The sequence below is a fragment of the Pteronotus mesoamericanus genome, unplaced genomic scaffold (assembly GCF_021234165.1).
Source record: "Pteronotus mesoamericanus isolate MK-2021 breed Mesoamerican mustached bat unplaced genomic scaffold, CSHL_Meso_final scaffold_174, whole genome shotgun sequence".
Classification (NCBI taxonomy): Eukaryota; Metazoa; Chordata; class Mammalia; order Chiroptera; family Mormoopidae; genus Pteronotus; species Pteronotus mesoamericanus.
In genome coordinates this window covers 6,352,898-6,368,425 of record NW_026555309.1, presented here as the reverse complement: position 1 = coordinate 6,368,425, position 15,528 = coordinate 6,352,898, and positions in this window count along the sequence as shown.

The window sequence follows — 15,528 nt, the reverse complement described above, 5'->3', positions numbered from 1 at the left end:
TTTTTGATTCTGTAATATGTCAGCCAAGCTGGGGACATGTCTTGGATCTGTCCACTTCTGTTCCTCTCCATTAATGTTGCTCTAGTTCAAGCCGTATTATCTCTTGTCTGAAGTACTGAAATCATTTTCTAATTTCTTTGTTTTTCAATCAGCTTTCTTTCAGTCTAATATCTCTAGAAGTCATTTTTTTCCCCCACAGCAGCAGTGGTATTTAAAAACTCAAATAAAATTATACCACTGCTCTTTAAAATCAATGGCTTTTTACATTAAGAATTAAGTCTACGCCCCTGACCCTGTCCTAATAACACTGCATAAAGTGATTCCTATCCTGTTCTCTGACGACATTCTGTATGAGTTTCTCCTTTACTCACTACCACCTTCTGTCCATTCAGTTTTCCTGTTTCTGTGCTCACTTTTATAATTAGTATCCTTCAAAAAAAATTTCTATTTTATCTAAGTTGTTGAATTTTTTAGCATGAAATTATGCATAATTTTCCCTCACTATTCTAATGTTTGTAGGATCTGTAGTGATGCTTCCATTTTCATTCCTAATGTCAGTAAATTAGGTTTTTCTCTCTTCATCAGTTTATCAATTTTATTGTCCCCCCCAAAAGAACCAGTTTTTATTTTATGGATTTTCTCTATTTTATTTCTGTTCTCTACTTCATGGATTCAGTCCTATATTTTTATCATTTTCTTTCTTCTACATATTTTAGATTTAATTTGTTCTTGCTTTCTAATTTTTTAAGTGGAAATTTAAATGTTCTCTAAATTTTCCTCTTAGCTGCATCCCACAAATTTTGGCATATTGTGCTTTTGTCATTGTTTATTTTAATTCAAAATACTTAAAAAATTTACTTCTTATTTCTCCTTTGACTCATTTGTGATTTATAAGTATTTCACTTAATTTTTAAGTATTTGGGGTCATTTATTATCTTTTCTTTTTTTCTTTTTTTAAAATTTATTTATTTTTTAAATACATTTGTCTCTGCCTCCCCCCCACCACTTTCCCTTGTCCCCTCCCTCCTTCCCTCCCTCAGCTCTTCCCCTTTGGTTTTGTCCATGAGTCCTTGCTATATGTTCCTTGACTTTCCCCTTCCCTTCCCTTTCCCTGCCCCCCCTTCCCTCTTGTCTCTGTTGATTTCTTTTCCTTTCAGTGTTGCTGGTCATATTTTCCTTGCTTCTTTGCATTGTTGGTTAGGTTCCGCTTATAGGTGAGATCATATGGTATTTGTCTTTCGCCCCCTGGCTTATTTCGCTTAGCATGATGCTCTGCAGTTCCATCCATGTATTAATTTCTAGTTTAATTCACTGAGGTCAAAAAAATGAACTGCCTTATATGTGACAAATTTTTTGAGACTTTTTTGTGACTCAGCATGTAGTCTATCTTGGTGAATGTCCTGTGTGTCTATGAGCAGAATGTGAATTCTGTAGTTATTGAATGTTTTCTGCTATAAATGCCAATTAGGTAAAGTTGCTTGAGTTGACAACATTGTTTAAATCTTTATTGTGCTTACTAACTTTCCGTATACTTGTTCTATAAATCATTGACAGAAACTTGAAGACTTCACCTGTAACTATGAGTATGTCTCCTTTCAGTTCTGTCAATTTTAGTTCTATGTATTTTGAGGCTTTATTACCACATACATATAGGATTGTTATGTATTTTGGATGAATTGATCCTTTTATCATTATAAAATGCCCTACTTTATCTTTAATAATACCATTTGTCTTGAAGTCTGGTAATAATCTTTATCTGATATTAATACAGCTATTCCAGTTTTTCTCTGTTAGTGTTTGCATGACATATTCTTTTCCATTCTTTACTTTCAGCCCATCTCTGTCTCTGTCATTTAAAGTAGTTTCTTGTAGTCAGGACATATTTTTTGTTGTTTTTCTTTTTTAAGCAGTCTGACAGTCTACATTTTAATTGGATATTTTATACTATTTAATAATGTAATTATTGTTAAGTTTAAGTCTGCCACTTACTTTTTTCTATTTATTACATTTATTTATTCTTTATTCTTATATAGTTTTGACTTGAGCAATTTTTAGTATTCCATATTATCTTTAGCATGGATTTATTAGCTATATGCTTTATTTTTAGTGGTTATTTTGTGGTTTGCAACATGTGTCTAACCTATTAAAGCCTACGCTCATCTATTATACTATTCCATGTATAATATAGGGTCCAGAGAAGTAACACCTGCTTGTTTGTGGCTGGTAGGGCAATAACATGGGTGTATTAATTTATAGTTTTAATTTGAACATTTCACCTAAAATGTCATATGGTATGCTTGAGTGTGATATTGTTATCTTACAGAGTTACATGCTTATGATTTTGTGATAAAAGATTTTGTAATAAAGCAGGGTCATTATTTGTGCTAGACCTTGTATATGAACCTTATAACAGTATACTTCTGTTTTCCTTATGTTGACTTTATGTATCTTTACATATATTTTATTTCTGCACATTATATGCCTGATAATACATTGGTATTTTATACCATCAAATGTATTTTAAAGAAATGGAACAAATGAGAAAAAACCTGACTTAAAAACACCAACTTTTTATATACTTATACATCACTCTTTTTAATAGTATTTTCTTGGGCAGATCCTAATAGCTATCTGATATTATTTTCCTTCAATCCAAATAATTTTCTTTATCACTTATTGTGGGGCAGACCTGCTAGTTTCAAATTCTTTCAGCTTTTGATTGCCTGGAAGTCTCTTTATTTAATTTCCATTTTTGTAATTATTTTGGCTGAATATAGAATTTTAGCTTGACACGTTTTCTTTCAGTACACTGAAGATTTCATTTGATAGTCTTCTTGCTCTCAGTGTTTCTTGTTAAAAATTGTTAGCGATTCTTATCTTTGCTCTCCTCTATGAAATGTATAGTCTTTCTCTGCTTGCTTTTAAAATTCTGTCTCTATTACTGGATTTCAAACAGTTTAATTGCAATACTCCTTCCTGTATGTTTCTTTGTTATTCTGATTGGAATTTGATTAGTTTATTATATCTGTGTTCTTAGTTTTCACCAAATTTGGAAAATTTTAGCAAATTTCTTGAGGTAGTTTTCTGCTTTCTTCTTTATGTATCTCCAGTTATATGTATCTTAAATAATTTGATTTTTGTCATTGTGAGCATTATTTTTATTCTCTGGGAATTGTGACTAGCATTTTACTGCTTTGTGTGCTTCATTCAGATTTTATTATTTCTAATGTTATATTTTCAAATTCACTGATTTTTTTTTACAGTGTCAGATGTTCCCACCTACTAAATTTTTATTTCAGAACTTGTGTTTTTCAGTTCTTGAAGTTCAGTAATAGTTTTATTCCTCTCCTCATTATGCTCAGATATTTCTTTAAAATCTTAAGCATATTTATAACAGCTCTCTAAAAATTCTTGATTATTCATTCTGTCATCTCTATCATCTATGGGCCACTTCTACTGACTGATTTGATTTCTGGCTGTGGGTTAAAATGTGCTGCTTCTTCATATGTCCTGAGTAGTATTATTATTTTTTTAACAATTGTCTTTTCTGGCAGATAATTCATTTACTTGGAGTGAAGCTTAGTTGTTTTTGTGGATCTAGAGAAGCCTCTATTCTAGGACTCTTTCTAATGTATGACCTTTCTCTACTGAACGGTTCTGGTGAATGCCCCAGGAATTCAGCAAGCTCTTTATGTTTGGCTTGTAGAAATTCAAATATCTTCCTGCTATCTGTGAATTTTGAAAATTGTTTAGTTCCCCAAATGTTATTGCTTGGCATCACAGAGTTTTATCCTGCACACAGTATAATTTTGTATTCAAACAAAGACATAGGAAGACCCCTGTTAGGATTTCTGGAGATCTTTTTACGAATAGCTCCGTTCTCTCTGATACTCCTTGAACCTCCCTGTGCTCAGCTTGTGTTCTTCCTCCCTCCAGAAGTGGTACATAAACTTCAAGCAGAAAACGGAGGCAATGGGAGAAGTCACTTCATTTGTCTCCCTTCTCTTAGGGATCACAATCTCACATTGCCTGCTTTTTTTTTAGTTGTCTGAAAACAGATGGGTTTTTTCCAAATATTTTGTCCAGTTTCCTAGCTCTTTATCATGGGAAGACAAGCAGTATTGCTGAAAGAACAAATCAGGAGCAGAGTTTTTCTCCAGCCATTCTAGCCTTTTAACAATTCTTCAAAGACAAAAAGTGCCTTAAAGCCTTTACTCTAATACTTAGAAGAGTCTTCCCCTTAATCTCTACAAGTTGCCTCCTTCTTATTCTTTACCTAGCAAAAGAAGCCTGCCTGGACCATATTATGTAAAGTGACTATTTATCATATTAGTTCATTTTCCTTTTATTTAGTAGGCTTTATCACAGTCTGTGATTATTTAAACTTTTTTTTTTACATGTGTAACCTCTCTCCTCCCCTTGCTATGTAAGTTCTACAAGGAGAGAAACCTAGTGATTGTGCTCCCATATTACTTAGCTTCCTGAATGGGTACCTGAAACATAGGAGGGAGCTAGCAAACATTTTCTGAATGTAAGTTTGAATAAAAGTAATATCTAGCCATATACTCTGAAATTGTAAAGTAGAGAGGTGCTAAGCAACACAATACTGAAGGCCTACACATTAGAGTAGGTTATGCTTACGTGTTTTCATAGAATTTTTTTCTTCATGTATAGTAAAGAGAATTGAATCCATTGTGTTCACAAGAAAAATATGTGACTTTAAATTCTAGATATTTAGCTATGTTTGCTATTAGCCTCTACCTCTCCTTATGTAACCTAAATATACTATACCCTATTGGTTGCATTATATGTATGGTCTGTGGTAGTTCATTTGAAATAGAGATGTGTAACTATTTTCTAAACATTAATCTGTTCTAGTAATATGTATTGGTTTGATGGTGTCTTAGTTTGGGCTGCTATAACAAAAACACCATAGTCTGGGTGACTTTAACAACAAACATTTACTTTATGTAGTTCTGGGGTCTGGGAAGTCCGAAATCAAGGCCAACACACCAGCAGATCTAACAACATCTTGTGAGAACACTCTTCCTGGTTTATAGATAGTCATGTCCTCCTCTTCTTTCAGTATCTTCATATGGGGCAGATGATCTTTCTCACATTGCTTCTTGTAAAGACATTAATTCTATTCATGAGGGCTCTATCCTCATGACCTAAGGTCCCCTCCCTCAACTATTATAAATATTATCTACATGAAGGATTAGTCTTCAACACATAACTTTTTTGGTGGGGGACACAAACATTCAGTTCATAGTTAGTGGAGAATGTAATATTTTGTATAATGGTATATATAAATATTATGTGCCAATTTTAAATTTACTTGACAATGAAGGGGCTGGCCTGCTTTAGTATGACATAACTGTGTTCATGTTACTGATTTTAATTCTGAAGTAGATAGAAAAATAGCTGACCTAAATAGTTATACTGTATTTTGTTTTATATTCTCTTAAGTACATGTTATTTTAATTAATCATCCACTTCACTAAAATGTAGGTCTGCATTTTCCTGCATTAAAAAAAGAAAAAAAGAATATCCCTGTTCAAGATTTTGGGATTTGATAGTCTCTTAGTGTCATTGGCTTACATGATGGAAATCATTCTTTCCCCAGTTGGGGACTGGTATTTGGGAGCATAGAAAATGTTGTGACAGGTTTTGTATCCATACTTAGTTATAGGAACCCTCTTGAAGTGTGTAGAATAACTTTTTTTGGTTTTTTTTTAATGTGTCCCTAACTTTGTTATTAGGGTTATATTTACAGACTATTTTTCTTTATCAAATATTGTAACTTTTACTATTTCATTTAGAATCATGAGGACATTTTGATACAAACTAAGACATCAGTTTTAAAAGTTAGGCCTCATAATAATGTCACTTAATCATAAACACTCTTACACTTATATGTGTTATAATTCAGTATAAAACTACACATTTTAACATTCATTTAATTTACATACTCAGGTAAATCAATGGTATAATTTATAGTACATATAATTTTTTAGATATTTTTCAAAATATTCTAGGGAGCATGACTTCCCTACCTAGATGATGACAATCCAGCATGAATATTCAAAGTAAAAATAAAATCGTCATGACATGATGAGGCAGGCGTTTATTTATTCACTAAACTTTGCTCCTAAATTTCAGATATGAAAGAGAAGGATCAATTTTATCTCCTCGAAATTTTCTGAACATTATGACTTTCAGGCTCTTCCATTAATAGTGTTAGGTGGTTGTAGACACCACCAGTAGCTTTTAGGTAGAGGTGGGAGTGGCTTTCAAGGTCTCATGTAATAGTGGTCCAATAGTAATTTATAAGTCTCTAATTTACTTGGCCTCACTTAGCTGTGTCATTATTCAGAACACTTGCTCTCAAGCCTACTTTCCCCAGGGGCCTAAGATATCTGATAATAAATTAGAAGCCTCGTCCTCACAGATAAGTGCTGAAAATAATTTTGTTGCCCTACATAGTGTGTCTAGTACTGTAGCCTTTTTATTATTAAAGACACTATGGGTCCCTGTCAACCCCTTGCCCGCACTCCCCACTTGACTTTCCTAATTGAGTAGGATTTAGTTTGATTGTTGATTATTCTTTCCTTTTAGATAGTTTTGGGGGAAAAATAAAATTTGTAAGATTGAAAAGAAAGGAATAATACAGTAGGAATACAATACCCAGTCATCCTCTGGGGGTATCTATGCCCTTCTTCATAGTTGCTTTTGATGAATATTTGTTGAATAGATGACAGGCTTAGTAAACAAATCAACATATTAAGATATTTCAAAAACTCTTATACAAAGAAGATATATTTTCAGATAGCCAAATCCCACAAACCCAGAAGAACCGGACACTTAAATATATTATTTCATCAGTGTGTGTACTAGTAAGTATTTAACAAATAATTAGAACTCCTTTTTATGACTAATACAGTTCACCCCAAATCATCACTGATGGCTCTGCTTCGTATTCATAGTTATTGGGAAGAGAACAGGAATTCTTCTGATGAGAGAGTCCTGTGTCTTTGTATACCTAATGCTGCAGCATTTGTCATTTTATTCTGTAATTTGTGAAATAAAGAAGGTCAATCTGTTGTGAACATATTGCAAATAGTTTACTTAACAGTTTTTATGATGAAAAGTCTAGATAAAATTTGCTGATAATAAGACAATTGTTCATAAGCATCACCATGTTGTCTGACCTTTTTATGTTACCCTACTTCAGACACCCACTTTCTTGCAAAGTTTCAAATTCCCCATTTGCTTTTCATGCTTGATTTTTTTCCCCAATGAATTTAAGATACTTTTTAAGAGGGAAAAGCGTATCAATGAGTTCTTCAGCACTGCTAAAATTATCAGTGAACATCTTGTCAGACAGTGATGTGTGAATCTGTTTTGTATGTCTCTCTCCAAGGCCAGGTTTGTTGATGGAAGGAAATACTTTCTCATTTTTAAACCTGAATCCCACCCTGTGCAGAACACATTAGTATAATGCAGAAACTGTGGGAGAAGTCAACATTTTAATTTTCTAGCTTTCTTATTTGTTCATGGTTTTTCCTAAATGTGAAGTTTAAAACAAGGGACTCTACTATTCACTCTTAATATTCGTTGGATGCTTTCAGCAACCCTTCATTTCTTTCAGTTTAGGCAGAATTACACCTTAGTTCTAGGAATCCGTGAGTTAGCAGTGGCACTTTCTTTTTATGTTCTCTAATGTCCTTTGATCTAAGTTCATCATGAATCAGCTGTTACAGCTATTCCAGAATAATTTACTTACCCACTAATGCCATCTATGAAAGAGGAAATAACCAGGTTTGTAGAAATGTAGGATTCTAATGTGGCCACTAACATTAAGTCTCTAATGCGACCCTCTCATTAGCTTTAACTTTCAATTAGGTGTTCTCAAACAATTAGCTTTTGTGCTACATAATCTTATTTATAGCATTACATTCCCTGATGAGAAAAGAAATTACTTCTGGGAAAGCTGAGTCTCAAACTTTTAATTTAGGTACTAAATTCAGATACACTACCTCAGTTGGACTTTCTTCTTGTGGAATTAGTAAGCTTAATTCTCTTGATCATGTGATTCTCTAGGCATCATGAGCCTTTGAAGAAAAGAAGTACTAAAATCCATGGGTGCTTAGAGAGCACACAGGGAGATAAGTGCAGGAAAGACCTGCTCTTTGCAAATGGCATTAAAAGTTTTCAGATTTTCAAAGCATTCTCAGGAAAAAATTATTACATTGTATTACTATTACTCAAAGCCATATACACCATACTCATAAGTTTCCTTTCTCATGTCCTGGTTTGTGAGAAGTTTTTGTTGTTGCTTATTTGACTTGATTTTCCACCATGAAAACTGAGACTCTGGAGTCACTTTAAATGATGGCCTTGATAGAGTTTTCAAAATCTATGATAACATTTATTGCATCTATAGTTGCATGGAACTTTGCAGCGTGCCATACCAAATTCTCTCCAAATAAGACATGATCTTTGCCTGCAAAGTGTTTACTATAAATGTAAAGTCATACAATAAATATTAAATATATATTCATCCATTTGTTCAAGAAATCTGTACTGGGCACCTCATATTTTTTAAATTTTAGGTCAGTATGTAAGAAAAAACAAGTCTTGCCATTTTATTGTATGGGGAGAATTGAGGTAGGAAAAGACAAATAGTAACAAGAAAACAAATAAACCAAATAGTTACAGATTATAGTAACTTCTGTGTAGATGTGTCATTTCTTCTGGAATTTGAAGGAGAGGGAGCTAATGATGGCAGAACAGCTAAGGCATAGAGAAGAGTCAGTACAAAGGCGTAAGCTTGACCTTCGAGGAACAAAAAGGTCAGTGTAGTTGAATATAGTAAAGAATGAGAGAAATATAGGAAGAAGGTTGGTTTGAAAAGCAAGAGTCACATCATGGAGGCCAGACTGAATTTTATTTTAAAGGCAGTGGAAAGTCATTGAAGTGTTTTAAGAAAGATAGTATTTTACTAGACTTTAAAAGGGATGTCTCTAGCGGCTGTACAAAGACTAGATTATAAAAGTGAGTATAGAAAGAGGAAAACATATTAAGACCCTATTTCAGTGTCCTAGCGTTTGGTATCCACCTAAGAGATGATGGTGGACAGGACTAGAATGGGGTTGGTAGTGATGGAGAGCAGTGGATAGATCCAAGATATAGTTGATATATTTTGATGATGGATTGGCCTTAGGGGATAAAGGAAATAGATAATCGAAGGATGATTTATGGATTTTTGGCTTGGAGAACAGTGTCATTTGCTGAAAAATAGGGGATAATGAAAATATATAAACTGAAAGATCATAAACAATAGGAAGAAAACTTTTAACAAATCAGAGGGTTACTTTTTCTTTGTTTCTGAGTTCCTGTATATCATATTGAACAAATATAATTAGAGGTAAAATTCTGTGTTAATTGCCACATGTAAGAACAGATATAATTTTGAATAAGTCAATTACTTTTTATTGAAGGACTATTATGTTCTAAACACTCTACTAAATCCATCATAGTTTCATTTTTTCTCTCCAGGCAGAAAAATTTGATATGTCAAAAGCAATTAAAACATGATGTGATGATGCCGTATTGGAGGCATATGTAAAGAACTGTGGAAACAGAGATGGAGCTGTAGTCACCCCTGAAGGCAGAGCAAAGGCACCTGGAAAAAGTCATCACTCTGGCATTCTAGCATCATGTGAGAGGCTGAGGCTGACAGGATCACTGGGATCATGGCAGAGGGCCCAATGATCTTGTCTTGATACTGTGTTCAAGAGGGATGCTGAGGGTGACTGGCAGGAACCCAAATTCTCATGACATTCTCACTGCCTCAAAGGTAACATTTATGTTGGCCTTTCAAAGTGACAAAGGAGCTTTACCAAGTAATGAAAAATGAGGGGGGAAAAAAGCTTTCTAAGGATAATAAATTACATAAAGTCCAGGTACAGAGGGCAGGAATGAAAAGACTTGAAGGTGGACAAGTAGACTGGAATCAGCTTGTGAAAACCTCAGAGTCTGAACTCAGGAGGCCTACCCTTACCCTCAAAGAGCTTCCCATCCAGATGTAGAGTTGTATCACTCATTGTATGCTTATTGCCATACCTGACTTACAGTTGAGATGATAGATTGAGAGCACAATAAATTCTCAGTGAAGACTTGATGATCAAGAGACTGATGTCTTTGCTGTGTTGTCATATTAAGAGTCCTGTGATTTGTGCCTCCCATCATTCAGGAAGAAATCACCAGCATCCTGGTAAGAGTGAGGAGGGAATGATATAGGGCCTAACAGTTGAGAGGCTTTGCCATTAACTTTTATGATCGGTTCTTTTCTCAAGTTCTATTTTTCTCTTCTATTAGAGTGTTTAAGGAATAAACCCATCTTCAGTTCCTCTTTAAAGCTATTATCTTCCACTTTATGTCTTGGACTTCTTCTACTATTGAAATGGCTTCCAAGTGCATGACAATTCTGTCAGCTTCCAGCTTCCAGAACCCACCTGGGCAGTAAAGTGGTTGAGAGAGAGTTTGGCCCAAGGGGCCAGATTCAAATTTTGACTCTGTCACATATTAGCTCTGTAACTAGTACAAGTTTCTTAAACTCTTTAAACCTCAATTTTCCTCTTTTAACTTATAAGCCAAAGGCAATACTAATGCTTACTTCATAGGGTTGTTGTGAAGGACAAATTAGGTCATGTATATGAACTTACTACTTTGCCCAAAGTACAACTATAAGTTAATAATGGAGAGCTTATACCTCAGCAATTGAAAACAACTCTTCTGTAGTTACTCTATAAATTCTAGCTGCTATATCATTAATGCTCAACAAGATAAACAAAATCAACAATGACAAACCTTAAGTAAATCATGTAACCTATGGTTCCAATGGCCATACTGCTGTAGAGTCAAGGATAGAGTCATGTGCAAACCAATTAGAGTCTCTGGATCTACTATGTTTTACCCAATGAAAACAATGTACTTCACCCATTCTTCCTACCTGGCTTAACAGCACACAAAGGCAGTTCTTGTGGCTTGGAGAACTGGCCCTTTTGGTAACAGCTTAGTTGCCTGCACCTCCTTTGGCTCATCATGGTCATAGCTCTTGCTGCTTCTCCTATGGCGGTTGCCATCATTGCTCCTTATGTTTAGACCTTGTTGAAGCCTACCACTCTTCCCAGTCCAGGTAGATCTGAGAGGATCTGGTTCCTGGCTTATTCTGCAGTTTCTGTTCTGGGCTCAGTCTTGCAGCCAAATGGAGAAACAGTCCTTTTCCCAGTGGTGGGACCCTCTATGATGACATAGGTTATTTCAGAGTGCTGCTTCACACTGTCAGTGTGTAATTGTGAGCTCATGCCTCAGATATTTGAATGTTTACCAGCTGTTTTTCGGCATCTGATTCTTCCTAAAATTCAGATATGATTCCTTTGGAATTAGTTTGTAAAACATTGACTATGGAGGATATCGTGATGGCCTTACAAATCATGCTTGCTAACCTTGAATTTTTTGCTGGGATAATTATTGGAAGCTACTCCAGACTTTTACTTTTTACTTTTATTTGAAAAAAATATTCCATGCCCTTTCAACTTTCCATAGGAAGAGCATATGCTAAATGTGTATCCCTGGGAAGGTTCTTTTAAATTTCTGTGAAAATCTGGTTTAGCATTGGCCTGCCAGATAACAACACTGTAAGAAAAGAGGAGCCTTTCCCATCTCCAATAACAACTGTAAGAAGAAAAACTATGTATAAGAGAACTCTAAATTCCAGATATATGTAAAACACAAATAAAAATGTGTTGTAAAAATAACCCCAGATTTTAATTTTCTTGCTTTATTAATTAATCTTATTTTGAAGATTAGGAGAAAAGAGGAAAAAAAGATAGGATTTAAAGAATGCTAAATAATAAGAATTAATCTGCTTGTATTGCAACAAAGCTAAATTTATGCCCTGGTCTTAGTGCGTTAAACTTCATGAGCTAGGAAGCATTTCTTTTTTGTTTACTATTGTGTCAATTGAAATAAGTACAGGACCCAGTACTTAGCAACATTCACCGGCAATAATTAATTGATTTAATACATGGTTAACACAATCTAGGCTTTCCTCTTATCATTTTGTAAAAGCGTCTCCCCTTTAGGTAGTCAATGATCCTTAGAATTGCAAACTCTATAATATCAAATCAATATATTGTACACTTAAACATACACGATGCTATATAGGTCAATTGTATACCAATAAAGCTGGAAAAAAGTCAAGAAAAAAGAACTACAAAATTCAACACTCTATATTCAGATCTTATTACTTTGTTAAAAATTAAATATTCTTACATTACAGTCTTATTAGAGAGTTTTCTTGGCTACCTATTGCCAGTTTCCTCCTACATCTCTGGCTGATCCTGTTAGGTCTCATCTCTCTATCTGCCTCTTACATACATTTGTATCCAATCATGATGTCTTCCTGTCTTTAGTTTATTCTCTTCTTTGACTTACTTTATTGATTCCCATACTCTCTATTTACTAATTACTCTTAGATTTATGTTCTGCTCAAAACTTTTGCTTGAATACTAAAACATATTCTGAAAGAAAAATTGCCTTATGAGAATTTCCACATGGCTGTTGCACAGATGTCTTATACTTTGTTCATCTGCACACTCTCAACTGTGTAACTCACTTAATAAATAATTGATATTGGGTTAAGCACTATGGATAAAAAGTGACCAAAATAGATCACTATTTTGACAGAAACAGGTATTCGGTGTATACTAATCAAAATAAGTATATAATTTCAGTTGAGGTAAGAGCTATGAAATGAAAGTTGACTGTGTTATGAGAACATGTACTGTGTTAATATAATCCATTTTGGAGGCCAGAGAAAGCCTTTCTGAATAAGTAACATTTAGGCTGATGGAGTGAGTGTGAAGGGGTAGTGAGAGATTGTTCCAAGAAAAAGGATGGTTTGGGCAAAAAAAAGGTGTATCTTTAGATCAGGAACATCACTAAGGAGGGGGCTGGTGATATTGGTAGAAATGCTATAGGTCATGTTGAGGAATTTAGGCTTTATTTTTTAGCAAAATAAGTCATTAAAGAGTTTGCAGTGGAAAAGTGACATAATAAATTTTGTATCCAAAAAGATGATAACACTGTAACCTGCCCAGTCACCCAAACCAACAGAGTGAAGTCCTACACTCCTCCCTCGTCTAGAGCTGTCACAACTGCCACATCAACCAACTTACATTTGACCAAGGTGTCGGGCTCCTTTTTTCCTCACATGTTGTGTTCTGATCCTGAATGTCCTCCCATTTTTTTCTCCACTTTGGTAATTTCTACCTGTTTTTGTGAATTGGAACACTGCCTCCAGGAAGTCTTCTAAGACTTTCTGTCTTTCCTTGACTTTGTCCTCATGTACAGACCATTTAGTTGACCCCTAGTGGTCTGTATGCACCTCACCTTAGTACTTACCATATTGTATTGAAATCGTGCGTTTGCTTTCATTTCTACTCCTCCAGATGATTAGCTTTTTGAGGTCAAGCAATTCTTTCCTTTCTGTTTCTTTAGGTGTGAGCACAGTTCAATAGTAACTGACAGATAAATAGGTGTTAAATAAAGAAATGTATCAATAAGCAACACATCTATTATTTTGTCAGTACTACACATCTTTTTTATAATAAAATTAATTATGCATGTTTATTGGATATACATAAGTATATTTAATATATATTGGAATTATATATGGATATCCATAAAACACAGTTTTATGGGTAGAACCTGGAATGTACAATCAGAGAATTGGGTTGATGCTTTGGCTTCTGTTACTCTCTAACCATGACATTTGGGGAAAGGAAGTTTATTTCTCTAGGCTTCAGTTTCCTTATCTACTAAATGGAAATAACAAGTGCTAAAACAGTTTGTAAATTAAATAAAATAACAATCGACACAGTGCCTGATGTATGGTAGGCTTTTACTAAATGATAATTCTCTCTTTTCTCTTCCCTCCTCTTCACCCACACTTATCCCTAAAATTGATCATTCAAGAAAACTCATCCTCAGCATTTATAACAACTGATAAGTTCTTTTGAGAAAGATTATGCAAAGTGATAGGCGACTGCATATCTCTGACACCAGAATGAAGGAAGGAGCCCCAAATTTGTGAGAATGGAAGTAAAGACAGAAGACTGGTATTTAGTCATTATCTTTGCATGTCAAAATTTGTATGTCATAGAAAACAATTTCTACTAAATTACTTAATGCAATTTACTTTTCTATTCATATTATTCTGTTTTTTTAATTAGTCCAGACCTTTTGTATTTAGTAAAGTCCAAGATATCATATGATATAAAATTTATTGTTAACATGTGATGTATTTACAAAACCATATTGCTGATAGAGAAAATAACGTCAAAGATGTTAGATTATTTTTAAGTATATAAACATATAAAAGCACTTTATATGTATTCATGTACTGAAATGAAATTGTTTTCAATAGCTCTTTTTAGCATTGATAATTACCTGTTTATTTTAGGGGCTGTTTCCTATCTTGTATTGCTTAAAGATACAAAAAAAAAGTACCCAAAGCACTAAGTAATATAATTAAGAAAAATTAATAGATTTATAAATTTAAAAAGTTATTTTTTGATTTAATCTATCATAATTTTTTCCATTACCCTTTAGTCCTCTTATGCCCCTCTCACCCCAGCAGTCACCACACTGTTGTGCATGTCTGTGAGTTCTTTTTCCATTTAGCTCCATCCCTCCATTGCTCCCCCTCCAGCTGTCATCCTGCTCTCCATCTATAAGTCTGCCCCCATTTCCCTTGTAAGTTCAGTTTTTTTCATTAGATTCCACGTATGAATGAAATGACATGGTATTTGCCTTTTCTGACTGGCTTATTTCACTTAGCCCAATGTTCTCTGGGTTCATCCATACTGTCTCAAAGGGTAAAATTTTCTTCTTTTTTTCTTACCGCCAAGTAGTATTCCATTGTGTAAGTGTCTGATATTGTTATATCCACTCATCTACTGATGGACACTTTGGTTGCTTCTGTACCTTGGCAATTGTAAATAATGCTGCAGTGAGCATAAGGGTGCTTATGTTCTTTCAATTTAGTGTTTTGGGTTCCTTTGGATATATTTCCTGAAGTAGGATTTCTGGGTCAAAAGGCAGATCTATTTTGAATTTTTTGAGGAATATCTATACTGCTTTCTGTAGTGACCATACTAATCTCCATTCCCACCAACAATGCAAAAGTATTCCTTTTCTCCACATCCTCGCCTGCACTTGTTCGCTTATTCACCTACGATAGCCATTCGGACAGGTGTGAGATGATACTCACTGTGGTTTAATTTGCATTTCTCTGATGATTAGTGATGTTGAGCATATTTCACATGCTTACTGGTCATCTGTATGTCCTCTTTGGAGGAGGGTCTATTCCGGTCCTTTGCCCATTTTTTAAGGTTGTTTGTTTTTTGTGTATTGAGCTTTGTAAATTCTTTATAAGTTGTAAATATTAAGCCCTTA